This window comes from Pinus tabuliformis, chromosome Q (genome assembly GCF_031772625.1).
Source record: "Pinus tabuliformis cultivar Carrire ecotype Pingquan chromosome Q, CPIR1, whole genome shotgun sequence".
Taxonomy (NCBI): domain Eukaryota; kingdom Viridiplantae; phylum Streptophyta; class Pinopsida; order Pinales; family Pinaceae; genus Pinus; species Pinus tabuliformis.
The window spans coordinates 660,700,804-660,728,126 of record NC_142296.1 but is presented as its reverse complement, the minus strand read 5'-3'; the positions used below and the strand labels follow the sequence as shown (position 1 = coordinate 660,728,126).

Genomic DNA, 27,323 nt, shown 5'->3' with positions numbered 1-27,323 from the left:
ATTATCTTCCGAGCATGTTGTGCAGGGAGGACAGCTTAAAGAGATTTCGGGTGGACCATATGTGTGATGTTTATTGCACATCACAGACTCGAAATCAATTCAGTTGGGTGTCTATTCTTTTATAGGGTCTGTTTTCGGAATCAAAGAATATACCCTTCTTTGACCCAATATGATTCTCAACAGTTTTTTCCTTTCAAACAGTTTGGGGGGTTGTGGCGTTGGTGTGGTTTTTTGGTAGTTAATGGGCCCTTGGCTTTTCTCCCAAGACCTAAGTGGATTGTTAATGTTTAAACCTCAGGCCTCATTGGGTAGTTGGTTTATATGTAACTTGTGTCTTTGTTTATAATGGAAAAAAAGGTACGACTCTTTCTTAAGCAAAAAAAAAAAAAGATTATTCACATGCTCCAATAAGAGCTTTGAGCGAGTAGTTACACCCATTGGAAATGGATAGGTAGCTTATTTATCACTCTACTTGTTTTAGGTGTAAATTTCACATCCTAGCTCTATTTTTGTGCTCAAAACATCACTTGGGTAATATTTTTAGGAGCTCTTTGACTAAGCTGCAAATACCGCATGTAGCATTGGTACAAACAATTATTGTTTGGTTTCAACCTCCAAAAATATTGTTTAGGGCTTCAAAAATGCCCTTGAAGTGTATGACTAAAAAATCATAGGATACTTTATATAAAATTCATAATAGAATATTGATGTTTCTTTCATACATGGGCCTAATATGTGATGCAGGAGCATTGGAACACTCATAATTAAAGAAGGAATCCAAAACGGAGCAAGGAGGACATGGACCATTGGAGCTAAACAAGGGACAAATCTGTTTAAAAAAGAGTAAATGATGGAATGGATAAAGTCTCTCGAAGACTTTATTAAATGTAATCTGCCACATATGTATGCATGTAGAGAGAACTAGGGATAGTTGAGTGATTCATGGATAGGATTTGATCAGATCCTTTCAGTGATCTGATCCAATGTGTTTTATAAATGATGAACCTGCGTGTTCAATAGGGAGAGTAAGAAGAGAGTAAATTTGTGAGAACAGAGTGATCAAAATGTAGTTGAAGGGGAATTTGTTCCTAAGGTTGAAATGCCTTAGATCTGTAATCATATCATGTATATTATAAACTGTGTTCAGTGTTGATATTGTGTGCACTGTGTGTTGTTCATAGATAGTCTGAATATTCTGTGTTGCAGGTTTGATCAACTGTCGATCACTGTAAGCCTGATCAATGGTGATCCAATGATTGTATGGTGTGTCGTGTGTTAACAAAGTCTGGCAGGAAACCTAAGAAAGGCGTAAGTCCATCAATCGAAGGAGAGATCAAGTCCAAGAGGAGGTTGGAGAAACAATGCACAGGATCCGTTGGATCTCATAAATCAACGGACAGGAATGGCGGAAGGTAAGGAATCGCTGGAAGTTGATCTGGATCGTGGGATCGACAGACCAACAGATCGATGGTCATCGCGTGGTGAAAGAGCACAGAAGATAATCGACAAAGAGTGGGTGTTAAACAATGGAAGTGGTATTTCAGGTGACCTCAAACCCATAAGTGGTATTGAAGGGTGAGCACCTGATTCCACTCATTAAGCGACACGTAGCAGCAAGGAGGAGAGAGGAAACCGCTTTTTGGGCGGTTAATCCTCGTGCTTGTTGTCTACCCGAAATCGTTTTGAACCGTTAGGTCTTTTGAGTGCAGATCGACGGTGGAGGATTGTCGCGCAAGTTGATCGATCAAGCTAAGCGACAACCATCAGATTGAGCACCAGATCGATGGTTTCAATTTAATAGCAGAGGTGAAGGACTGGTGGACGGTGTGGTGGAATGCCGATATGCGATGGGCCGATAGCGATGAAGGTCGATCGGAGATCAGAGATAATGAAGGACAGCGAGAAGGCGGTGGACCGAGAGAGAGGACTCAACGAGTTCTAAATGCAGGTGTATAATTTTGAAGTCTGGCCTTAAGTGTTTCGGGTTGGGTTTTCTGTGTATTTCACATGCATCTTGTGTATTCGGATATGAAGTGTGCTCCCGATTTAAAGGCTTAAGGCCTCAAATAAACGCTTCCGATAGGTTTGTGGGCCATAACCCACAAGCCTCCGGATCAAAATTTGTAAATGAAAGGGATTTTTCCTTACCCCAAAATCTCCTTTCATCAATATGGCATCTAATTCCACATGGCACTTTGTGACTAGTTCTACGTCACTTCCTCTGCCACCTTCCTGTTTCATCACCACCTAACCTTATATTTCTTTTTCCTTCGCCTTCCTTTCTTTTTCCACTTACTACCCATATTTATTCTTCCATTATCTTCTTTTCTTTATTTTTCTTTTCGTTATCTTTCTTATTCTATGGCCACACCTATGCTCTCCATTCCACCCTACACTCGTTAATGCCCCACTATCTCTTGGTGACTATTCATTAGTTTAGGGGATGAGCGGTTCCCATCTCCCCTTTGTATCCACTAGTTGCACCCCAAATATCTAATGACGATGATCAACCCCACCCAATTCAATGAACCTCAAACATTTGATGTCGTGGAAGGTTAATTTCCGTAATGCTCTTAGAAAACACAAATCACCCTTCAACCACGTAATGGTCATCCATTGCTTTTGGGCATTGGGGAAATTTTCCAAAACCATTTCCTATATCCCTTGAAAACAACTTTCGGTTTGGCCAATGTCACTTAAGTAATGTGATATCCATGTCAACCCTTACCTTGCCACAACATGCTACAGATCTTTTCCTATGCCATAATTGCTTGCCACACGGTCATTAACACCCATCACCGTGGAACTACCATGTCACTTAACACGTCACATCCATGTGGCCTCCATGTCACTTTTCCACATCACCAAGTATAGATAAATCCAAAAATCCAAAAATTCAAAATTCCCGATTGTAGTGATTCCCCCTACTCATATTTTGCACCAACATTTAACTAGTTTCTTGGCCCATGTAGCTTGGGCACTGTAAATCTAAGATGTGATACCAATATATGTATTTTATATCCCTAGAGGGTTCCAATACTACTAACAAAAAAAATATCAATACTAGAAACTCGTAGCCATGAAGCATTTTACAAACCATTCCAATGCATATTACCACTATTACCACTTTTACACTTTCTCATGCTAGAATTTACCAGTATTACCCCCACGACGAACAACAATATCTCAATAATATAATTCTTCTTCTACCCCTCGAAATTAGAACCATAAAATGAAGGCCCATAACAAAGAATGAACCCAACAAGCCAAAAAAAAGTACTCATAATGCCGCATTGCTTCCCTAATAAGCTTGCATATCCACCGTTTGCTCAACTTGTTCAAATGAATACGGCTGACGTAAGAGTTTTTGTGTTTCGGTCATATGCAACAAGAAAATTGAGGGACCCCTATATATATCGGTGCGTTACATGTCTTCTTAACGTCATCGATTTCTAAAGGCCTTCCAACGTCTAATCTTAGAATCAAGAGCACGGTACGTGTGAGTTACAGAGGGTTGTGAGGGGCAGAAGTTTGGAGAGCAATGACGAGTAAGCGTATAATGAAGGAGCTTCAGGATTTACAGAAGAATCTGCCGTCATTCTGTAGCAGTGTTGGACCCGTAGGAGATGATATATCTCACTGGCAGGCCCATATTATGGGGCCAGCTGACACCCCATTTACTGGGGGCATTCACTATGGTAAGTTTGCTCCCTGCATTTGCATGTTTAGCATATCTGGAACAAGGTAAGAGGGTTCATGAATACATTATCAGAAGTGGATTGGAATCAAATGTTTCTGTGGGAACTGCTCTTGTAGATATGTATGCTAAATGTGGGAATATAGAAGTTGCGGCTAGGTTGTTTGACAAAATATCGAAAAGAGATGTAGTCACATGGAATGCTATGATTGCTGGTTATGCTCAGAATGACCATGCTGCCAAGGCCTTGATACTTTTTCAGGAAATGCAACTTGCAGGTGTCCAACCCAACTCTGTCACCATGACATGTGTGCTCCCAGCATGTGCCCATTTAGCAGCTCTGCAGGAGGGTAAACGGATCCATGATTATATAATTAGGAATGGACTTCAGTCAGATGTTTCTGTAGCAACAGCTCTCATTGACATGTATGTCAAGTGTGGAAATAAAAATATTGCACGTGAACTCTTTGAAAATATTGTAGAAAAAGATGTAGTCTCATGGAATACAATGATTGCAGGCTATGGGATGCATGGAAATTGTAAGGATGCCTTGGAACTTTATCGCCAAATGCAATTGACGCATATTAAGCCAAACCACATCACCTTTGTTTGTGTTTTGTCTGCTTGCAGTCATGCAGGCCTAGTGAGTGAGGGCTGGCAATATTTAGAATGCATGTCTCGAGATTATTGCATCACACCTAGGACGGAGCACTATGCTTGCATGGTTGACCTTCTTGGCCGTGCTGGTCATCTGGATGAGGCTTACAACTTTATCAAAAAAATGCCATTAGAACCTGATGCTGGAGTGTGGGGGACATTGCTTGGTACTTGTAGAATTCACTGCAATGTTCAACTAGGAGAACTCGGGGGGAAGCGACTTTTTGAGTCAGAGCCAGACAATACAGGGTACTATCTACTTCTGTCAAATATCTATGCTGCAGCTGGCAGGTGGGATGATGTGGTAAAAATGAGGACAATGATAAAAGATAGGGGACTCATAAAAATACGAGGAGGCAGTCTGATTGAAGTAAACTACAATATTCACGCATTCGTTGCAGATGACAGATCACATCCTCAATCGGAGAAGATTTATGCAATGTTGTCAACCTTGGACAAGCAGATGAAGGAGGCGGGGTATTTGCCTAGCACAGATTTTGTGCTGCATGATGTGGAGGAGGAACTGAAGGAAAACATGCTTTGTAGTCATAGTGAGAGGCTAGCCATTGCTTTTGGGGTTATTAGCACAAGGCCTGGGACTCCTATTCGGATCACAAAAAACCTTCGTGTGTGTGGTGACTGTCATATTGCCACCAAGTTCATCTCCAAAATTGTCATGCGAGAAATTATTATGAGGGATGCATATCGTTTCCACCATTTTAAGGATGGGTTGTGTTCTTGCGGTGAATATTGGTAATAGTGAATGAAGCGAGTTCAAAAACACAAGTTGCGTAGGTGCAAACTTCTGTGAAAATGTTAGCCCACAACTATTTTTTAATTTAATTTCATACATAAAATAACCTAAGGGCGTAATAGGGTAATGTGGGAAGTGTTTATGTATTGGGTCAGAACAGTGATAGGCTGATAGCATAAGCTGAAATCCTATTGAAGAGCTCTAACCATAGATACAAAAAGTAATAGCTTCGACAACCTAAGAAAGAGAGATGAGAGTGGGGACTCGGGTAGCAAGCTCACTTTTCTCCAGTTAGGTGAAGTAAGAGAGCTAAGACAAAACTCCATCTTCCCCCTTCTTGTCTCTTTGATGCATGGTGGCATCTATATCTTATTCGTGCTTTTCACTTAATGTAGATTATGAGGTCAAGGCTATCTTAATTGGTAGTTATACTGTTTAGAGATGATATGCATTGGAGTAGATTGGGCTAATGGGTCTTTCTGTCTGCCCATATAATATAATTGTAGAATTGAATTCCTTGGTATTAGTTTAAACTAACACAGAAAACTAAAAAGCATAAGGCCCCAACCTTGCCGAATGACTGGATTGGCTCTCGTGGACTGCCATGATTTCAGGGTATGGGCAGAATGGATATGGAGAGGAGGCCTTGTCCCTATTTCACAGAATGCATGTTGCAGGCCTAAAACCTGACTCTGTTACCATTGTAAATGTGTTGTCAGTTCTTGTGTCAGATGTTTCTGTGGGGAATTCCCTGGTAACTATGCATGCAAAGTGTGGGAAATTACAGGTTGCACGAGGATTATTTGACAAACTTTCTATAACAAATGTGGTGTCACGGAATGCGATGACTGCAGGGTATACCCAAAATGAACATGCCGAAGAAGCTTTGAAACTTTTCTATCAAATGCAATTGGCAGACATGAAGCCCAACTCAGTCACCATGGTGAGTGTGCTCTCAGCATATGCCCATTTAGGAGATCTGCAACAGGGCAAGTGGACTCATAGTTACATCATCAAATGTGGATTTGAATCAAATGTTTTTGTGGGAACTGCCCTTACAGACATGTATTCTAAATGTGGAAATGTGGAGCTTGCTATGAAACTTTTCGATGCGATGAATGTGAAAAATGTAGTCACATGGAGTGCAATGATTGTAGGTTATGCACATAATGTAGACGGGAATGAGGCTTTTACACTCTTTAGTAAGATGCAATTTTCTCAAGTAACACCCAACTTAGTCACTATGGTAAGTTTGCTCCCTGCATTTGCATGTTTAGCAAATCTGGAACAAGGTAAGAGGGTTCATGAATACATTATCAGAAGTGGATTGGAATCAGATGTTTCTGTGGGAACAGATCTTGTAGATATGTATGCTAAATGTGGGAATATAGAAGTTGCGGCTAGGTTGTTTGACAAAATATCGAAAAGAGATGTAGTCACATGGAATTCTATGATTTCTGGTTATGCTCAGAATGGCCATGCTGCCAAGGCCTTGATACTTTTTCATGAAATGCAACTTGCAGGTGTCCAACCCAACTCTGTCACCATGACATGTGTGCTCCCAGCATGTGCCCATTTAGCAGCTCTGCAGGAGGGTAAACGGATCCATGATTATATAATTAGGAATGGACTTCAGTCAGATGTTTCTGTAGCAACTGCTCTCATTGACATGTATGTCAAGTGTGGAAATAAAAATATTGCACGTGAACTCTTTGAAAATATTGTAGAAAAAGATGTAGTCTCATGGAATACAATGATTGCAGGCTATGGAATGCATGGAAATTGTAAGGATGCCTTGGAACTTTATCGCCAAATGCAATTGACGCATATTAAGCCAAACCACATCACCTTTGTTTGTGTTTTGTCTGCTTGCAGTCATGCAGGCCTAGTGAGTGAGGGCTGGCAATATTTAGAATGCATGTCTCGAGATTATTGCATCACACCTAGGACGGAGCACCATGCTTGCATGGTTGACCTTCTTGGCCATGCTGGTCATCTGGATGAGGCTTACAACTTTATCAAAAAAATGCCATTAGAACCTGATGCTGGAGTGTGGGGGACATTGCTTGGTACTTGTAGAATTCACTGCAATGTTCAACTAAGAGAACTCGGGGCGAAGCGACTTTTTGAGTCAGAGCCAGACAATACAGGGTACTTTGTACTTCTGTCAAATATCTATGCTGCAGCTGGCAGGTGGGATGATGTGGTAAAAATGAGGACAATGATAAAAGATAGGGGACTCATAAAAATACGAGGATGCAGTCTGATTGAAGTAAACTACAATATTCACGCGTTCCTTGCAGATGACAGATCACATCCTCAATCGAAGAAGATTTATGCAATGTTGTCAACCTTGGACAAGCAGATGAAGGAGGCGGGGTATTTGCCTAGCACAGATTTTGTGCTGCATGATGTGGAGGAGGAACTGAAGGAAAACATGCTTTGTAGTCACAGTGAGAGGCTGGCCATTGCTTTTGGGGTTATTAGCACCAGGCCTGGGACTCCTATTCGGATCACAAAAAACCTTCGTGTGTGTGGTGACTGTCATATTGCCACCAAGTTCATCTCCAAAATTGTCATGCGAGAAATTATTATGAGGGATGCATATCGTTTCCACCATTTTAAGGATGGGTTGTGTTCTTGCGGTCAATATTGGTAATAGTGAATGAAGCGAGTTCAAAAACACAAGTTGCGTAGGTGTGAACTTATGTGAAAATGTTAGCCCACAACTATTTTTTAATTTAATTTCATACATAAAATAACCTAAGGGGGTAACAGGGTAATGTGGGAAGTGTTTATGTATTGGGTCAGAACAGTGATAGGCTGATAGCATAAGCTTAAATCCTATTGAAGAGCTCTAACCATAGATACAAAAAGTAATAGCTTCGACAACCTAAGAAAGAGAGATGAGAGTGGGGACTCGGGTAGCAAGCTCACTTTTCTCCAGTTAGGTGAAGTAAGAGAGCTAAGACAAAACTCCATCTTCCCCCTTCTTGTCTCTTTGATGCATGGTGGCATCTATATCTTATTCGTGCTTTTCACTTAATGTAGATTATGAGGTCAAGGCTATCTTAATTGGTAGTTATACTGTTTAGAGATGATATGCATTGGAGTAGATTGGGCTAATGGGTCTTTCTGTCTGCCCATATAATATAATTGTAGAATTGAATTCCTTGGTATTAGTTTAAACTAACACAGAAAACTAAAAAGCATAAGGCCCCAACCTTGCCGAATGACTGGATTGGCTCTCGTGGACTGCCATGATTTCAGGGTATGGGCAGAATGGATATGGAGAGGAGGCCTTGTCCCTATTTCACAGAATGCATGTTGCAGGCCTAAAACCTGACTCTATTACCATTGTAAATGTGTTGTCAGTTCTTGTGTCAGATGTTTCTGTGGGGAATTCCCTGGTAACTATGCATGCAAAGTGTGGGAAATTACAGGTTGCACGAGGATTATTTGACAAACTTTCTATAACAAATGTGGTGTCACGGAATGCGATGACTGCAGGGTATACCCAAAATGAACATGCCGAAGAAGCTTTGAAACTTTTCTATCAAATGCAATTGGCAGACATGAAGCCCAACTCAGTCACCATGGTGAGTGTGCTCTCAGCATATGCCCATTTAGGAGATCTGCAACAGGGCAAGTGGACTCATAGTTACATCATCAAATGTGGATTTGAATCAAATGTTTTTGTGGGAACTGCCCTTACAGACATGTATTCTAAATGTGGAAATGTGGAGCTTGCTATGAAACTTTTCGATGCGATGAATGTGAAAAATGTAGTCACATGGAGTGCAATGATTGCAGGTTATGCACAGAATGTAGACGTGAATGAGGCTTTTACACTCTTTAGTAAGATGCAATTCTCTCAAGTAACACCCAACTTAGTCACTATGGTAAGTTTGCTCCCTGCATTTGCATGTTTAGCATATCTGGAACAGGGTAAGAGGGTTCATGAATACATTATCAGAAGTGGATTGGAATCAGATGTTTCTGTGGGAACTGCTCTTGTAGATATGTATGCTAAATGTGGGAATATAGAACTTGCGGCTAGGTTGTTTGAAAAAATATCGAAAAGAGATGTAGTCACATGGAATGCTATGAATGCTGGTTATGCTCAGAATGGCCATGCTGCCAAGGCCTTGATACTTTTTCATGAAATGCAACTTGCAGGTGTCCAACCCAACTCTGTCACCATGACATGTGTGCTCCCAGCATGTGCCCATTTAGCAGCTCTGCAGGAGGGTAAACGGATCCATGATTATATAATTAGGAATGGACTTCAGTCAGATGTTTCTGTAGCAACTACTCTCATTGACATGTATGTCAAGTGTGGAAATAAAAATATTGCACGTGAACTCTTTGAAAATATTGTAGAAAAAGATGTAGTCTCATGGAATACAATGATTGCAGGCTATGGAATGCATGGAAATTGTAAGGATGCCTTGGAACTTTATCGCCAAATGCAATTGACGCATATTAAGCCAAACCACATAACCTTTGTTTGTGTTTTGTCTACTTGCAGTCATGAAGGCCTAGTGAGTGAGCGTTGGCAATATTTAGAATGCATGTCTCGAGATTATTGCATCACACCTAGGACGGAGCACTATGCTTGCATGGTTGACCTTCTTGGCGTGCTGGTCATCTGGATGAGGCTTACAACTTTATCAAAAAAATGCCATTAGAACCTGATGCTGGAGTGTGGGGGACATTGCTTGGTACTTGTAGAATTCACTGCAATGTTCAACTAGGAGAACTCGGGGCGAAGCGACTTTTTGAGTGAGAGCCAGACAATACAGGGTACTATGTACTTCTGTCAAATATCTATGCTGCAGCTGGCAGTTGGGATGATGTGGTAAAAAAGAGGACAATGATAAAAGATAGGGGACTCATAAAAATACGAGGATGCAGTCTGATTGAAATAAACTACAATATTCACGCGTTCCTTGCAGATGACAGATCACATCCTCAATCGGAGAAAATTTATGCAATGTTGTCAACCTTGGACAAGCAGATGAAGGAGGCGGGGTATTTGCCTAGCACATATTTTGTGCTGCATGATGTGGAGGAGGAACTGAAGGAAAACATGCTTTGTAGTCACAGTGAGAGGCTGGCCATTGCTTTTGGGGTTATTAGCACAAGGCCTGGGACTCCTATTCGGATCACAAAAAACCTTCGTGTGTGTGGTGACTGTCATATTGCCACCAAGTTCATCTCCAAATTTGTCATGCGAGAAATTATTATGAGGGATGCATATCGTTTCCACCATTTTAAGGATGGGTTGTGTTCTTGCGGTGAATATTGGTAATAGTGAATGAAGCGAGTTCAAAAACACAAGTTGCGTAGGTGCAAAATTCTGTGAAAATGTTAGCCCACAACTATTTTTTAATTTAATTTCATACATAAAATAACCTAAGGGGGTAACAGGGTAATGTGGGAAGTGTTTTTGTATTGGGTCAGAACAGTGATAGGCTGATAGCATAAGCTTAAATCCTATTGAAGAGCTGTAACCATAGATACAAAAAGTAATAGCTTCGACAACCTAAGAAAGAGAGATGAGAGTGGGGACTCGGGTAGCAAGCTCACTTTTCTCCAATTAGTTGAAGTAAGAGAGCTAAGACAAAACTCCATCTTCCCCCTTCTTGTCTCTTTGATGCATGGTGGAATCTACATCTTATTCGTGCTTTTCACTTAATGTAGATTATGAGGTCAAGGCTATCTTAATTGGTAGTTATACTGTTTAGAGATGATATGCATTGGAGTAGATTGGGCTAATGGGTCTTTCTGTCTGCCCATATAATATAATTGTAGAATTGAATTCCTTGGTATTAGTTTAAACTAACACAGAAAACTAAAAAGCATAAGGCCCCAACCTTGCCGAATGACTGGATTGGCTCTCGTGGACTGCCATGATTTCAGGGTATGGGCAGAATGGATATGGAGAGGAGGCCTTGTCCCTATTTCACAGAATGCATGTTGCAGGCCTAAAACCTGACTCTGTTACCATTGTAAATGTGTTGTCGGTTCTTGTGTCGGATGTTTCTGTGGGGAATTCCCTGGTAACTATGCATGCAAAGTGTGGGAAATTACAGGTTGCACGAGGATTATTTGACAAACTTTCTATAACAAATGTGGTGTCACGGAATGCGATGACTGCAGGGTATACCCAAAATGAACATGCCGAAGAAGCTTTGAAACTTTTCTATCAAATGCAATTGGCAGACATGAAGCCCAACTCAGTCACCATGGTGAGTGTGCTCTCAGCATATGCCCATTTAGGAGATCTGCAACAGGGCAAGTGGACTCATAGTTACATCATCAAATGTGGATTTGAATCAAATGTTTTTGTGGGAACTGCCCTTACAGACATGTATTCTAAATGTGGAAATGTGGAGCTTGCTATGAAACTTTTCGATGCGATGAATGTGAAAAATGTAGTCACATGGAGTGCAATGATTGCAGGTTATGCACAGAATGTAGACGCGAATGAGGCTTTTACACTCTTTAGTAAGATGCAATTTTCTCAAGTAACACCCAACTTAGTCACTATGGTAAGTTTGCTCCCTGCATTTGCATGTTTAGCATATCTGGAACAAGGTAAGAGGGTTCATGAATACATTATCAGAAGTGGATTGGAATCAGATGTTTCTGTGGGAACTGCTCTTGTAGATATGTATGCTAAATGTGGGAATATAGAAGTTGCGGCTAGGTTGTTTGACAAAATATCGAAAAGAGATGTAGTCACATGGAATGCTATGATTGCTGGTTATGCTCAGAATGGCCATGCTGCCAAGGCCTTGATACTTTTTCATGAAATGCAACTTGCAGGTGTCCAACCCAACTCTGTCACCATGACATGTGTGCTCCCAGCATGTGCCCATTTAGCAGCTCTGCAGGAGGGTAAACGGATCCATGATTATATAATTAGGAATGGACTTCAGTCAGATGTTTCTGTAGCAACTGCTCTCATTGACATGTATGTCAAGTGTGGAAATATAAATATTGCACGTGAACTCTTTGAAAATATTGTAGAAAAAGATGTAGTCTCATGGAATACAATGATTGCAGGCTATGGGATGCATGGAAATTGTAAGGATGCCTTGGAACTTTATCGCCAAATGCAATTGACGCATATTAAGCCAAACCACATCACCTTTGTTTGTGTTTTGTCTGCTTGCAGTCATGCAGGCCTTGTGAGTGAGGGCTGGCAATATTTAGAATGCATGTCTCGAGATTATTGCATCACACCTAGGACGGAGCACTATGCTTGCATGGTTGACCTTCTTGGCGTGCTGGTCATCTGGATGAGGCTTACAACTTTATCAAAAAAATGCCATTAGAACCTGATGCTGGAGTGTGGGGGACATTGCTTGGTACTTGTAGAATTCACTGCAATGTTCAACTAGAGAACTCGGGGCGAAGCGACTTTTTGAGTTAGAGCCAGACAATACAGGGTACTATGTACTTATGTCAAATATCTATGCTGCAGCTGGCAGGTGGGATGATGTGGTAAAAATGAGGACAATGATAAAAGATAGGGGACTCATAAAAATACGAGGATGTAGTCTGATTGAAGTAAACTACAATATTCACGCGTTCCTTGCAGATGACAGATCACATCCTCAATCGGAGAAAATTTATGCAATGTTGTCAACCTTGGACAAGCAGATGAAGGAGGCAGGGTATTTGCCTAGCACAGATTTTGTGCTGCATGATGTGGAGGAGGAACTGAAGGAAAACATGCTTTGTAGTCACAGTGAGAGGCTGGCCATTGCTTTTGGGGTTATTAGCACAAGGCCTGGGACTCCTATTCGAATCACAAAAAACCTTCGTGTGTGTGGTGACTGTCATATTGCCACCAAGTTCATCTCCAAAATTGTCATGCGAGAAATTATTATGAGGGATGCATATCGTTTCCACCATTTTAAGGATGGGTTGTGTTCTTGCGGTGAATATTGGTAATAGTGAATGAAGCGAGTTCAAAAACACAAGTTGCGTAGGTGCAAACTTCTGTGAAAATGTTAGCTCACAACTATTTTTTAATTTAATTTCACACATAAAATAACCTAAGGGGGTAACAGGGTAATGTGGGAAGTGTTTATGTATTGGGTCAGAACAGTGATAGGCTGATAGCATAAGCTGAAATCCTATTGAAGAGCTCTAACCATAGATACAAAAAGTAATAGCTTCGACAACCTAAGAAAGAGAGATGAGAGTGGGGACTCGGGTAGCAAGCTCACTTTTCTCCAGTTAGGTGAAGTAAGAGAGCTAAGACAAAACTCCATCTTCCCCCTTCTTGTCTCTTTGATGCATGGTGGCATCTATATCTTATTCGTGCTTTTCACTTAATGTAGATTATGAGGTCAAGGCTATCTTAATTGGTAGTTATACTATTTAGAGATGATATGCATTGGAGTAGATTGGGCTAATGGGTCTTTCTGTCTGCCCATATAATATAATTGTAGAATTGAATTCCTTGGTATTAGTTTAAACTAACACAAAAAACTAAAAAGCATAAGGCCCCAACCTTGCCGAATGACTGGATTGGCTCTCGTGGACTGCCATGATTTCAGGGTATGGGCAGAATGGATATGGAGAGGAGGCCTTGTCCCTATTTCACAGAATGCATGTTGCAGGCCTAAAACCTGACTCTGTTACCATTGTAAATGTGTTGTCGGTTCTTGTGTCAGATGTTTCTGTGGGGAATTCCCTGGTAACTATGCATGCAAAGTGTGGGAAATTACAGGTTGCACGAGGATTATTTGACAAACTTTCTATAACAAATGTGGTGTCACGGAATGCAATGACTGCAGGGTATACCCAAAATGAACATGCCGAAGAAGCTTTGAAACTTTTCTATCAAATGCAATTGGCAGACATGAAGCCCAACTCAGTCACCATGGTGAGTGTGCTCTCAGCATATGCCCATTTAGGAGATCTGCAACAGGGCAAGTGGACTCATAGTTACATCATCAAATGTGGATTTGAATCAAATGTTTTTGTGGGAACTGCCCTTACAGACATGTATTCTAAATGTGGAAATGTGGAGCTTGCTATGAAACTTTTCGATGCGATGAATGTGAAAAATGTAGTCACATGGAGTGCAATGATTGCAGGTTATGCACAGAATGTAGATGCGAATGAGGCTTTTACACTCTTTAGTAAGATGCAATTTTCTCAAGTAACACCTAACTTAGTCACTATGGTAAGTTTTCTCCCTGCATTTGCATGTTTAGCATATCTGGAACAAGGTAAGAGGGTTCATGAATACATTATCAGAAGTGGATTGGAATCAGATGTTTCTGTGGGAACTGCTCTTGTAGATATGAATGCTAAATGTGGGAATATAGAAGTTGCGGCTAGGTTGTTTGACAAAATATCGAAAAGAGATGTAGTCACATGGAATGCTATGATTGCTGGTTATGCTCAGAATGGCCATGCTGCCAAGGCCTTGATACTTTTTCATGAAATGCAACTTACAGGTGTCCAACCCAATGTGCCCATTTAGCAGCTTTGCAGGAGGGTAAACGGATCCATGATTATATAATTAGGAATGAACTTCAGTCAGATGTTTCTGTAGCAACTGATCTCATTGACATGTATGTCAAGTGTGGAAATATAAATGTTGCACGTGAACTCTTTGAAAATATTGTAGAAAAAGATGTAGTCTCATGGAATACAATGATTGCAGGCTATGGGATGCATGGAAATTGTAAGGATGCCTTGGAACTTTATAGCCAAAAGAAATTGACGCATATTAAGCCAAACCACATCACCTTTGTTTGTGTTTTGTCTGCTTGCAGTCATGCAGGCCTAGTGAGTGAGGGCTGGCAATATTTAGAATGCATGTCTCGAGATTATTGCATCACACCTAGGACGGAGCACTATGCTTGCATGGTTGACCTTCTTGGCCGTGCTGGTCATCTGGATGAGGCTTACAACTTTATCAAAAAAATGCCATTAGAACCTGATGCTGGAGTGTGGGGGACATTGCTTGGTACTTGTAGAATTCACTGCAATGTTCAACTAGGAGAACTCGGGGCGAAGCGACTTTTTGAGTCAGAGCCAGACAATACAGGGTACTATGTACTTCTGTCAAATATCTATGCTGCAGCTGGCAGGTGGGATGATGTGGTAAAAATGAGGACAATGATAAAAGATAGGGGACTCATAAAAATACGAGGATGCAGTCTGATTGAAGTAAACTACAATATTCACGCGTTCCTTGCAGATGACAGATCACATCCTCAATCGGAGAAAATTTATGCAATGTTGTCAACCTTGGACAAGCAGATGAAGGAGGCAGGGTATTTGCCTAGCACAGATTTTGTGCTGCATGATGTGGAGGAGGAACTGAAGGAAAACATGCTTTGTAGTCACAGTGAGAGGCTGGCCATTGCTTTTGGGGTTATTAGCACAAGGCCTGGGACTCCTATTCGGATCACAAAAAACCTTCGTGTGTGTGGTGACTGTCATATTGCCACCAAGTTCATCTCCAAAATTGTCATGCGAGAAATTATTATGAGGGATGCATATCGTTTCCACCATTTTAAGGATGGGTTGTGTTCTTGCGGTGAATATTGGTAATAGTGAATGAAGCGAGTTCAAAAACACAAGTTGCGTAGGTGCAAACTTCTGTGAAAATGTTAGCCCACAACTATTTTTTAATTTAATTTCATACATAAAATAACCTAAGGGGGTAACAGGGTAATGTGGGAAGTGTTTATGTATTGGGTCAGAACAGTGATAGGCTGATAGCATAAGCTGAAATCCTATTGAAGAGCTCTAACCATAGATACAAAAAGTAATAGCTTCGACAACCTAAGAAAGAGAGATGAGAGTGGGGACTCGGGTAGCAAGCTCACTTTTCTCCAGTTAGGTGAAGTAAGAGAGCTAAGACAAAACTCCATCTTCCCCCTTCTTGTCTCTTTGATGCATGGTGGCATCTATATCTTATTCGTGCTTTTCACTTAATGTAGATTACGAGGTCAAGGCTATCTTAATTGGTAGTTATACTGTTTAGAGATGATATGCATTGGAGTAGATTGGGCTAATGGGTCTTTCTGTCTGCCCATATAATATAATTGTAGAATTGAATTCCTTGGTAATAGTTTAAACTAACACAGAAAACTAAAAAGCATAAGGCCCCAACCTTGCTGAATGACTGGATTGGCTGCATTATTAAGCTGTGTTTTTGAACTGATATTGTGCCTGTTGTGCCTGCCCAAAGGTAAGACGAAGGCATATAAACTAATATACAAACCGTGAAAAGAGTAGATGCAACCCATATCTATAGAAATATGTTATCAAAACACATTTATAGAATGATAATGAATGTTTAGGTAGCGAATTTGTGAGCAACTTTGTCTAAGAAAAGTATGCTTCAGACAATAGTATATATTTAAGACATCATATTGGACAGAAGGATATATTTAAGAGTTCATATTGCTGGTAGAGTGAAGAAGTTATTGGTGTTGGGCTAAGAGTTTTCTTCCATCTCTAATACATAGAATTTGGTTTTTCCTCTTCAATTCTTTCTCCCTTTGTATCTTCATCTATACTTCTATTGTAGTTGCCATTGCATAAATTCTCCTAGAATTGTTATGCTTGTGGTTTCATTTTCTGCGTGCATAATAATATAAGGTCTTGTTTAACATTTTTGCAATATATTCTTCCTCTTTCTTCTTTGTATCTATATCCAAGCACTGTGCCATATCTTCAACCTAGGCCAGCACTATTTCAATTCCATGCCATCGTTGAACAATTTCATTTTCCATTTTTCCATGAGGATACAACTATATTGTAGTGACCCTTGAGCCATCTTGAAATCGATGAACAATTCGATTTTCCATTTTACCACAAGGATACAACTATATTGTAGTGACCCCTGAGCCATCTTGAAATTGCCAGAGTAGACTTTTAAGGTTTTAGTTTTTATGGTTATCAATCGATACTACAAAAGGATTATTGTGTTTGATAAGTTTATTAAGCTGTCTGGTAATGGCACCTCTTGTAGCTCAATGTTTTTTACCAATTGGTTGGCACATTAAAAATTCAGTCGAATTAGTTTATTGTGTGAAGGTGGTTTGTTTCCAAAGTGGATTGTTAGTGGTTGAGTTCTGTCTGTAAACTGATTGCTCCATTGAACCTATTGCCATTCCATGTTTGCTATTTCAATTCAGTTCAGATTGGGATTTTTTTCGTTTATATAAACTATGAATTGTTTTTGAAGCATGTTAAATAAATCAGCAATAAAAAATTGGACTCTACCATATATCTCCCTTTTCAGATTATCCACGCCTTCCATTAAGAGATGAAGTTTATATTTATGTCTGCAGCTCCTCTTGTAGGCTACAAAAATATGTTTACAATAAGATCTCAAATGAAATACTTGAAGGGCCTTACTGTCTTGTTTACATTCATACCTCTGTTCAAAGGAGTGAAAACTGCCCTGGTGTGTCTACTTTGTGGTTGATCTAGGAATAACTTCCTCTGGCTTTTAAGGAAAGGCTTCAGGTGGTGTATTTCCTACATTCAGGGCTTCAGTCAAGACTGTTTTTTGCAACCCTTGGCTGTTTCTTCTTGAGTTCAGGGTGAGTATTAAGTTGAGTTTGCATTTTGATTCAAATAATTCATTAGATCTATTGTTGCAGATGTGCTCATACAGTTTTTGATGTGTTATGCTATTTATACTGGAAACTGAAGTATGTAAATCGTCTAGAATTTATCTGGGATTACATTAGGAAGGGATAGATTGAGATTCCTGATTTTGTGTATGACCATGATGATCAACTGGAAGACAGAACTTTGATGGACTATGGTGTTGAAACAGATCCCTTTCAAGTTTATGACATGGCTGCCATTGGATCATTTGATTCTTGATAGTCCTTGAGATGGGCCTCCTAGGCACTGTGCAAAATTTATCCATCAATTATGGCAATTTGTTGTATAGCATTTTATTTTCATGCTTTTCCTTCTGTATGCAAATGTGAGTGATCCCTTTCCAAGTGACTTCCCTTGACAGGAGACTGTGTTCTTGAGAGAAGGCACTTTCTTGTTTTTCTATTGCAGTTTAGTTATCCAAAATTCTTGTGCTATAAAATTATGCCCTTCCGCATTGGGTGTACATATATGTAAATAGTCAAACCTGAAAACATGGCAGCATGCAGTTATTATGCTTTAGTAGTTCATCTTGTCGAAGGTGTTGATGGAAAAAAGGGTGTGTAGTGCAGAAGCATGGTGAAGATTATTGTCATTGGAAAGAAAATCTACCTTTTGTGTTAAAACTTGGCTTTCAAAAGTTTCAAAAGCATGCCTAGCACACATTGTCTGCACGGTTTTTGCCTCAAAGCTAGCCAATTTCCACTACTTGACTGAAGAACTACCCTTATAGTCAAATTTGTATTTTGACTGTTGAATTAACTTTTGATGTGCCTTCTATGTATAGAATAATATATCCTGTCATGAAGAAAAACTTCATAACTCTTCCTATTTGCTAAAATTTCAAAAATGTGCGGTGTTTATAATATGTCTGGTCTTCTTCTGCATCTTGGATATCACTGCAGAAGCTCTTACATGGTTTGCTTGTGTTTGTGTGATCAAAAAAAAAAAAACATGATTAACCAACTGTTCTGGACATACATATTTATAATGGCTTGAAAACGAATTACTTGTTTTGCAGCGCTTTCCCTTCTCTGAAAAATCTTCTTGAATGATAATGATAAGTTTACTTGGACAATGTTCAGTCATCTGAATAAAAATCCTTTTTGAATGATAGATAAATTACTTGGACTATGTGGATTTTGGTCCCATCAAATCATGAAGTTTGCTCTTATGTTCATGGATCTTTTCTCAACGATCATCAACTTTACAACATTGGATCAGTAAATTTTGCCCAATTCAGATTCTAGAGCATGAATAATTGGGCTTGAGAGGCAAACAAACCTCTGAGCTCACCAAATTTAGCTGAAACGATATTGCCAGTTTGTTCTTATTGTATCACACTTGGGCTATATCATTATGCCTGTATGGTCGATCTTCTCGTCCTGCAGGGAAACTGGATGATGCACATGCCGTTATTAAAAATATTCCCTTGAAAATTGATTTTCGGGTGTGGGGAGCCTTGCTTAGTGCATGCAGGATTCAGAGATGGTAGCAAGGAGGATTGTATAGTAAAATTTATATGTTCCATCACCAGAATATGGCTAAGCTTAAATGGTGGGGTGTGGGGAGCCTTGCTCAGTACCTGCAGGATTTAGAGATGGTAGCAGGGAGGATTGTACAATAAAATTTATATGTTCCATCACCAGAATATGGCTGAGCTTAAATGGTGCAATTTTCAAATGAAAAGAATTAAAGAGTCTTATTGTATCACACTTGGGCTATATCATTATGCCTGTATGGTCGATCTTCTCGTCCTGCAGGGAAACTGGATGATGCACATGCCGTTATTAAAAATATTCCCTTGAAAATTGATTTTCGGGTGTGGGGAGCCTTGCTTAGTGCATGCAGGATTCAGAGATGGTAGCAAGGAGGATTGTATAGTAAAATTTATATGTTCCATCACCAGAATATGGCTAAGCTTAAATGGTGGGGTGTGGGGAGCCTTGCTCAGTACCTGCAGGATTTAGAGATGGTAGCAGGGAGGATTGTACAGTAAAATTTATATGTTCCATCACCAGAATATGGCTGAGCTTAAATGGTGCAATTTTCAAATGAAAAGAATTAAAGAGGCAGTAGCAGTTGCATGAGTTGTAAAACAATTTTATCAAAGACTATGGTCCAATACACTGTGAACAATGATCATGTGTAGCATTTTGGAGTCACTTCAAAATAAGGCAAATCATCAAAATTCTAATAAATGTTAATATTATTGGATGTTTTAGTAAAGTCTCAATGATGTGTAATTCAATCAAACATGATAAAGCCATTTCCCTAACAGAAATGTCTTTATTCCTAAAATAACCTACAATCTACAATTCATGAAAACTTCCCTTGCCTCATTATTCAAAGCTAGAAAACCCAATTCCACATACAGAGTTGAGAAGGAAAAATAACCTAATCATGCATCAATCTCATCTCCATACAAGCTTTTCAAGGAAGTAGAAGTACGACGACTAAATTCACCTCTTGATTTGGTGTCATAAGTTAACTAGGGGAACCTCCCCTCATCGGCTATTATATTAAACTTGTCAATTACATATCTTTCGTTCTCTTACATGATGTGGCCTCGGCATTGAATTCAAGCTTCAAGCTTCCTGCAAATCTTTTCTCCGCATTGTAAATCCATTTTGATAATTCTCTGGATCCCATATACCATAACGAACTAGTCCCCTGTCCCACTTGTGACTTGTAAGACATTCAAAATAATCTTTTAGCCTACTATTAAAAGGTCTCTTGCCAAAGTTCAAAATCAGATGAGGACTGAAGGTTGGAAAAATTCATAGCGGCATCAATTTTGTTCATTATGCTTTGGGGTTTGCTTTGGTAAACTTGAAATGTGGCTTAGAGTTCACAATCAGAGGACTGAAGGTTGGAAAAATTCATAGCCGCATCAATTTTGTTCATTATGCTTTAGGGTTTGCGTTAAAATCTCCATAGTATTCATGGGATGCATAGCTATAACAATCATCAAATTAGAATGTTTACAAGAGATCAGGAGACCCATATCTACAATTATATTCCAAGGAGGTAGTAATAGATTCTAAATAAATTAGCAATGCAACAACATAAATGTTCGCAACAAATTAACAAATTTAGAGATATCCACCTTCTTCAATAATGCACACACTACATGGATAATGGATTTCTGCATTTTATGCCTTACGGCGTTTCTTTTGCAACATCTGGTGCAAATGCTAGTATAATTCTTCTTCTACCCCTCGAAATTAGAACCATAAAATAAAGGCCCATAACAAAGAATGAACCCAACAAGCCAAAAAAAAGTACTCATAATGCCGCATTGCTTCCCTAATAAGCTTGCATATCCACCGTTTGCTCAACTTGTTCAAATGAATACGGCCGACGTAAGAGTTTTTGTGTTTCGGTCATATGCAACAAGAAAATCGAGGGACCCCTATATATATCGGTGCGTTACATGTCTTCTTAACGTCATCGATTTCTAAAGGCCTTCCAACGTCTAATATTAGAATCAAGAGCACGGTACGTGTGAGTTACAGAGGGTTGTGAGGCGCAGAAGTTTGGAGAGCAATGACGAGTAAGCGTATAATGAAGGAGCTTCAGGATTTACAGAAGAATCTGCCGTCATTCTGTAGCAGTGTTGGACCCGTAGGAGATGATATATCTCACTGGCAGGCCCATATTATGGGGCCAGCTGACACCCCATTTACTGGGGGAATTTTTAGGATAGACATCGAGATCCCTCGAGATTACCCGTTCAAGCCTCCCAAAGTTACTTTCCGGACAAAAGTTTATCATCCAAACATTAACTGTAACGGCAATGTCTGTCTTGAGGTTTTGAAGGAGAAATGGTGCCCTGCACATACAATTTCCCAGATACTGTTGTCAATATTCTCTCTTCTAAGTGTCCCAAACACTGAAGATCCTCTTGTCCCTGAAATTGCCCAGATTTACAATAACGATAGACGTAGTTATGAGGAGACAGCGAAGTTGTGGACACAAAATTATGCCACCAATTAAATGTCAGTTTTTCCTCTCATGCTTTTATTTTATTTTTTTAGTTGGGAACTTGGTAAATTTCATCAGAATTTACAATAAGATCATGTTCATGTCTGGTTCTTGACTATCATGAATATATCGAAGTGAAGATGTTTATTGTTTTTATTGGGCTTAGTGTTCAAATTATGAAATGTGTATTATTTTAGTGTGCTTAATCTTCAAATTGTTAAAAAGATTTGAGAATTATTTATTTTATATATTATATAATTTTTCTTTTTACAAAAGGGTTGATGGTATTGACTTTGTTGTATTTGATTTATCTGTGTTTTTAATTTATATACTAGCTTAGCCTTATAGATTAAATAGTTGTCAATAGACATTAATCTATTGACAGTAAAGTGAAATGTCAATAGACATTAATTTATTTGGAATAAAGTGAAATGTTTTGTGCCATTTCTTTTTTATGATTGAAGTCTAGTTTATTGACTATGAGGAGTTGGTTTAGAATTTAGAGTATTGGAGAGTGCGTGTAATTTTTATTTATTTATTTAGTTGTTTGATTTTGAATTTTTATTTATGCATTTTATTATTTGATTTTGAATGTATCACTTGAATAACATAATTATATATATTCTCTTAAAGTGTTCATGAAATACTCATTGCACTATGTATTGCTATATATGACAATGCAAGTATGCCCAACATAAGAAAGAATTCTTCCTTATTTGATATATCATTATTTAGGAATTTAATGAGTGACTACTCAGAGCCATTTTCTATCTAGGGCACCATAAAAAATTCTATTGAGCTTGTTGTGCCATTTTGTAAAATTTTATAGTAGAGAAAATTTTGGATATGCTTATACACACACATTTTGGATATTTATTTCACATTATAATGACAATCATATTAATGTAGAAAATTAAAATTGTGGATTGTATACTGTATGCACCATTATTTATGTTTGCTTTCACCTAATCATAATGCTAATAGTGGAAATGTTATGGAAGAATCACACAAATATTGATGGTTTCTTGCATCAATCTCTCATGTTTTCATATTTACCACAAAAAATCTCATGAATGTAAATTTCATTATTATTAGAACCCCTTTAAAGCATACAAGCTTGGAATATCTGAATATATTTTCTCATCGTTCTAGAAATGACAACTAATATAGCTAGTAATGAAAACTCACAAGTTTTCTGTCAATTGGGGACTAATACACCTCCCTCCTAACTTCTCCACACACCACCATTGATTTGGGTTTGTATTTATATCACAAGAAAGTTGATAAACAAAACAATCCATCACGTGAATAAACAATTATTTTCTTAGCTTTTTGTGATGTGTGGGAAATGATAGTGAAAATAAAATTATAAATTATATGTTATTTATAATTATAAATGAAAAAGTAACATTTTTATATAATTATTAATTACATTTGAAAATGAATCTATATTAAAGTGTTGTAAAATCTTATGTATGATTAAGGTTTAGAAGATACAACTTATGTATGATTTATGGGTTGCTAGTTTATTTTTTTAATTGTTTCTTTCTTGCATATGGTTATCTCTTCCATTTCCAATCCAAATTGTGGTATCATAGATATGGTTAGTTTTACTCTTTAAGGGGAGTGATATAATGTCAATGCTAAAAGGAACACAATGCTCCATGACATGGCTACCATAGGAGTAGGTTTTGAAGTCAAGAAAGTGTTGTTTATAGCCAAATGTTTGGGCAAACATGAAGTGAGCATTAGGTCTAAGAATGTGAGAAGGGGAGAGAATGACTACATAAGTGCCACAAAGCAACCAGAAAATGTTAGTTTAGAGATGGTAATTTTTAAAGTACATGTAAATTGGCAAATGATTTAATACATGGTCATCATATGTATCTTAATAAATTCTATAGTTATGGGAGTAGGGAGGGTGGCGCAATGACACGTAGATTTTCCTTATTAAATCGAAATAATTTAGTTAAGTCAAGTTTAGAGGGAGATTTTTAGGTGAGCATTAGTTGACCATAAATTCCAATGAGTTTAGATGTAGTCATGATTTTTAGGATCATAGTTTTATTAAACCTAATATGTTTCCCATGACAAGTCATGTAATAAGGCATATAAATGGGCTTCGGATCCTTAGTTTCAAGGTGTATTTTTCACCTAGAGTAATAGCTTGCGTGTGAATTAGTTAAGAACATGTGTTTTCTTGTGGGTCTCTTGTCACACAAAAAAGGGTCAATCATGATAGTCACAATCATGCTCTGAGCTAAAAATATACAAGCTACCATCTACATCTAGGTAATTTTCTCAATGATTTGATAATGGAAGGATATTTTTATCCACCATCGATGTAGATAAGACTCAAACTATAATTTCTCTCATGATTTGTTATTTTATCAAGTGGAACCATCACTTGTCTAATGAACTTTATATGATGCAATGGGTGATTGTGCCATTACAAAATTTGTGAGCTTGATTTTACTAGACCAACCCCCTATTTCAAAACTTCACTAGCTTTCCTCAAATTCAATTATTTGTATCCTTTGTTACTGGTATCTCAGACTTTGGCCTCTTGATGTGCATTTTCTTCAATCCCTACTCTACATTTTCTTTGACCACTTACATTTCCCTTGCTCCTCTTGCTTTTGATTTTACTCCATCCATCTTACTTTGCATTTCCTTCAATCTCTTACCTTCTCACTTCATGTACATGGGACTTATTGTAGCAGTATTTCAATGATAATGTTCTTTGTTGTGGTTTGAAACTTCAGGAAAATTAATTTACTTTGAAGTTAAAATTATCGGTTACTAAATTTGTATTACCATTTATAATACTTTAGATAAGAAACTTAATTGAAATAATAACAAGTTAAGATGGAAATAAATGACCTACATTAATACCAAAATGTAATATGTTATTTTTCTTTTTAAATATTTTTGGTTAGTAGAGGAAATTTCACTTGCAATTGGTATAGTGTCTCTCATATAGAGGAAAGTACTCTATGTAGAAGTTAGTTCTCTAATGTAGGTAAACATGTTATAAAATTTAGATTATAAAGACAAAAAACATCCTTTATTCAAAATAGACTCCCATAACAACATAATTAAAAAAACTTATATACAACTTGAAGTACATGCCAACATCATATTGAGATTCATACTTTATGACTCACTTGTAAATAATAATTTTACTTTAGAATTAGAGAATAAGATGAAATGGAGTTTTTGAAATAGAGATTTTGTAGTTTAGTTAGGACCATGAATTATGTGATTGTACAACCACTCACTACATCATATTCGGATACACAATCTCAATACATAACTTTTGGATTAATTGAAAGGTATGATGCATCCTAAGTAAAGTTATGGTTAAAAGTTTTGTTAATGGTGGATATAGTATCTAGCTAGAAAACCACCTCCACCATAACATTAATGACCTAACTAGCATGCGAAGTTGATACCTATCATGGCATTAAGGTACTTGCTAGCATGCTAAGTTGGTACCTATCATGGACTACTTTTATCCTTACCCAAATTTTATTATCATATATAATGTTATAAATTATATACCTAATAGAAATAATGGCAAGTTAAGTTAACTATTTGAAAATTACATTAAAATAAACATAGTGTTTGTTAGCTATGAGCTTTTTATTTATAACAATATTTTCACTTGCGTTTTATTTTATATGGCTTATATATAGGCAAATGCTCTAAATATTAAGTAAGATCTAGTAAATTGTCTAAACAAAGGTAAGCATGTTCCAAAACATATGAGAAAGATGAAAAACCTTATTTAACCATTGAAAATAATTCTAATAATAGTATGATTAAAGAAGTTATATACAAGTTGGTGCTAAAATGAATAATTCATAATTTATAATTGAAATGAAAATAATTAAAAAAAAAAAACACAAAAGTATTTGAATTTTAAAATAATATAAGTAATTTGTAAAAATGTTATTTTTTAGATTAAATGGATAGAAATGACCTCCCATCACTCTTGGTTTGAAGGTTATATGGTAGAAAATATTCCCACCCCGCCTCATCAATGCCTTGTTATGGACCACACTATGATGATGAATCTTGGTGATCTTCATTAAATTACTCAATGATGAAGTCATATTACCTACAAATCTACAAGTAATAGAAAGTACAATAAAACATTACATATAATACTATTACTCATTTGATATCTTAACATCAACGAATTACTAGTATAGTTCTTTGGGTATAAAAATATAATACTATTACTCATTTGATATCCTAACATCAACGAATTACTAGTATAGTTCTTTGGGTATAAAAATGTGAGTACATAGGGAAGGTGGAAAACATAATTTTGATTTTGAAATAAAAAGTAGTTGAGAAATCCTTGATTTCATATATTAAATTGTATATACGATGAAAAATATATTCATATTACTAATTATTTATACATTTTTGTTTTTAAGAGAATAGAAATGCTGAAATATAGACGAAGCCTATTAACTTAACCAAATAAAAATATTAAAATAAATAAATAAAATAAATATCAATTACATAGGTAACACAACATGGATAACGAGGCCTATTAGCCTCGTACTCAAATTGTCATTATTAAAATCCTACTCCCAAATTTTAGATCCCCATTTACTCGTTGGATTGGTTCAGTTATGCGAGTGTGGAAGTAGACATTAAAGCTTGACCAAGTCTCTATGGTCCGCTACTTTACTCACTGAGGTGACTGCTGAGGGCTTGAGTGCATATGCTTAATGAAGTCTATTTTTGGTTGAGGCATAGAGGGAAGGTAAGGGACGAGGCGTTCCACAAGTTATAATTTTTTATCCAAGCCAACGTGTTGATCTTTGTTTTATGAAAAAGGGCAGAGGTATTTTCTACCCTGTAACTTTCAAAGCTAAAGTGATGGGAAGCATGTGATGGACATGATCTTCTATATGTGTAATAAAAACTATTAGTTGTTTTATGGAGAAGTTAGGTTTATATAGTTAATGTTGATGTCATTTTGGTCTAATAAATAATATTTTTTTAAGAACTATTTACATTATTTTAAAATTTAAAAAATTGAGTTTTAGTTTAAAACAATTATATAAATTAAAAATTTCTGATAAATTTTGATAAATGTTAAACTTATGTTATATTTAATTTATTCTAGATTTAATTTATGTATAATTAAGAATTTGTAAATGAGTATAAAATAGTGATCACAAACACATCACACAAATTTTAAAATAGAAAAATAGTTTAGAAATCATTGAGTGCATTCCTTAACGTGTGAGAAAAAGAATATTGTCGAATTATTAAATCTTTATCATTTATACATTTTTATTTTTTTAAAAATAGAAATTGTATAAACTCTATTTCCAAATACACTATTATCAACTATTACAAAATAAAAAATTAAAATAAATAAAAAAATAAAACAAAACAAAAATATTGAAAAGCCAATAAAAGAAAAGAAAAGAAAATAAATGATTCGAAGTTTTTTAATCATTTTTCTGTTTCAAAGCCAAGAATAAGAAATCAAATTTAAATACATGGATTGTGCATCCGTTTGAGCAATTAACC

The 27,323-nt window shown here is 37.4% G+C and overlaps 6 pseudogenes; all 6 read left to right on the top strand.

The window, feature by feature from the left end:
* The first annotated feature begins 3,541 nt into the window (after positions 1-3,541).
* On the top strand, positions 3,542-7,767 carry LOC149221266 (pentatricopeptide repeat-containing protein At3g12770 pseudogene; annotated as a pseudogene).
* Positions 7,768-8,368: 601 nt separating this feature from the next.
* Positions 8,369-9,799, top strand: LOC149221265 (pentatricopeptide repeat-containing protein At4g21300 pseudogene; annotated as a pseudogene).
* Positions 9,800-9,984: 185 nt separating this feature from the next.
* Positions 9,985-13,076, top strand: LOC149221264 (pentatricopeptide repeat-containing protein At3g12770 pseudogene; annotated as a pseudogene).
* Positions 13,077-13,677: 601 nt separating this feature from the next.
* On the top strand, positions 13,678-14,622 carry LOC149221263 (pentatricopeptide repeat-containing protein At1g11290, chloroplastic pseudogene; annotated as a pseudogene).
* Positions 14,623-14,711: 89 nt separating this feature from the next.
* Positions 14,712-15,701, top strand: LOC149221262 (pentatricopeptide repeat-containing protein At3g26782, mitochondrial pseudogene; annotated as a pseudogene).
* Positions 15,702-21,323: 5,622 nt separating this feature from the next.
* LOC149221261 (ubiquitin-conjugating enzyme E2 28 pseudogene) lies at positions 21,324-21,773 on the top strand (annotated as a pseudogene).
* The last annotated feature ends 5,550 nt before the right edge of the window (positions 21,774-27,323 follow it).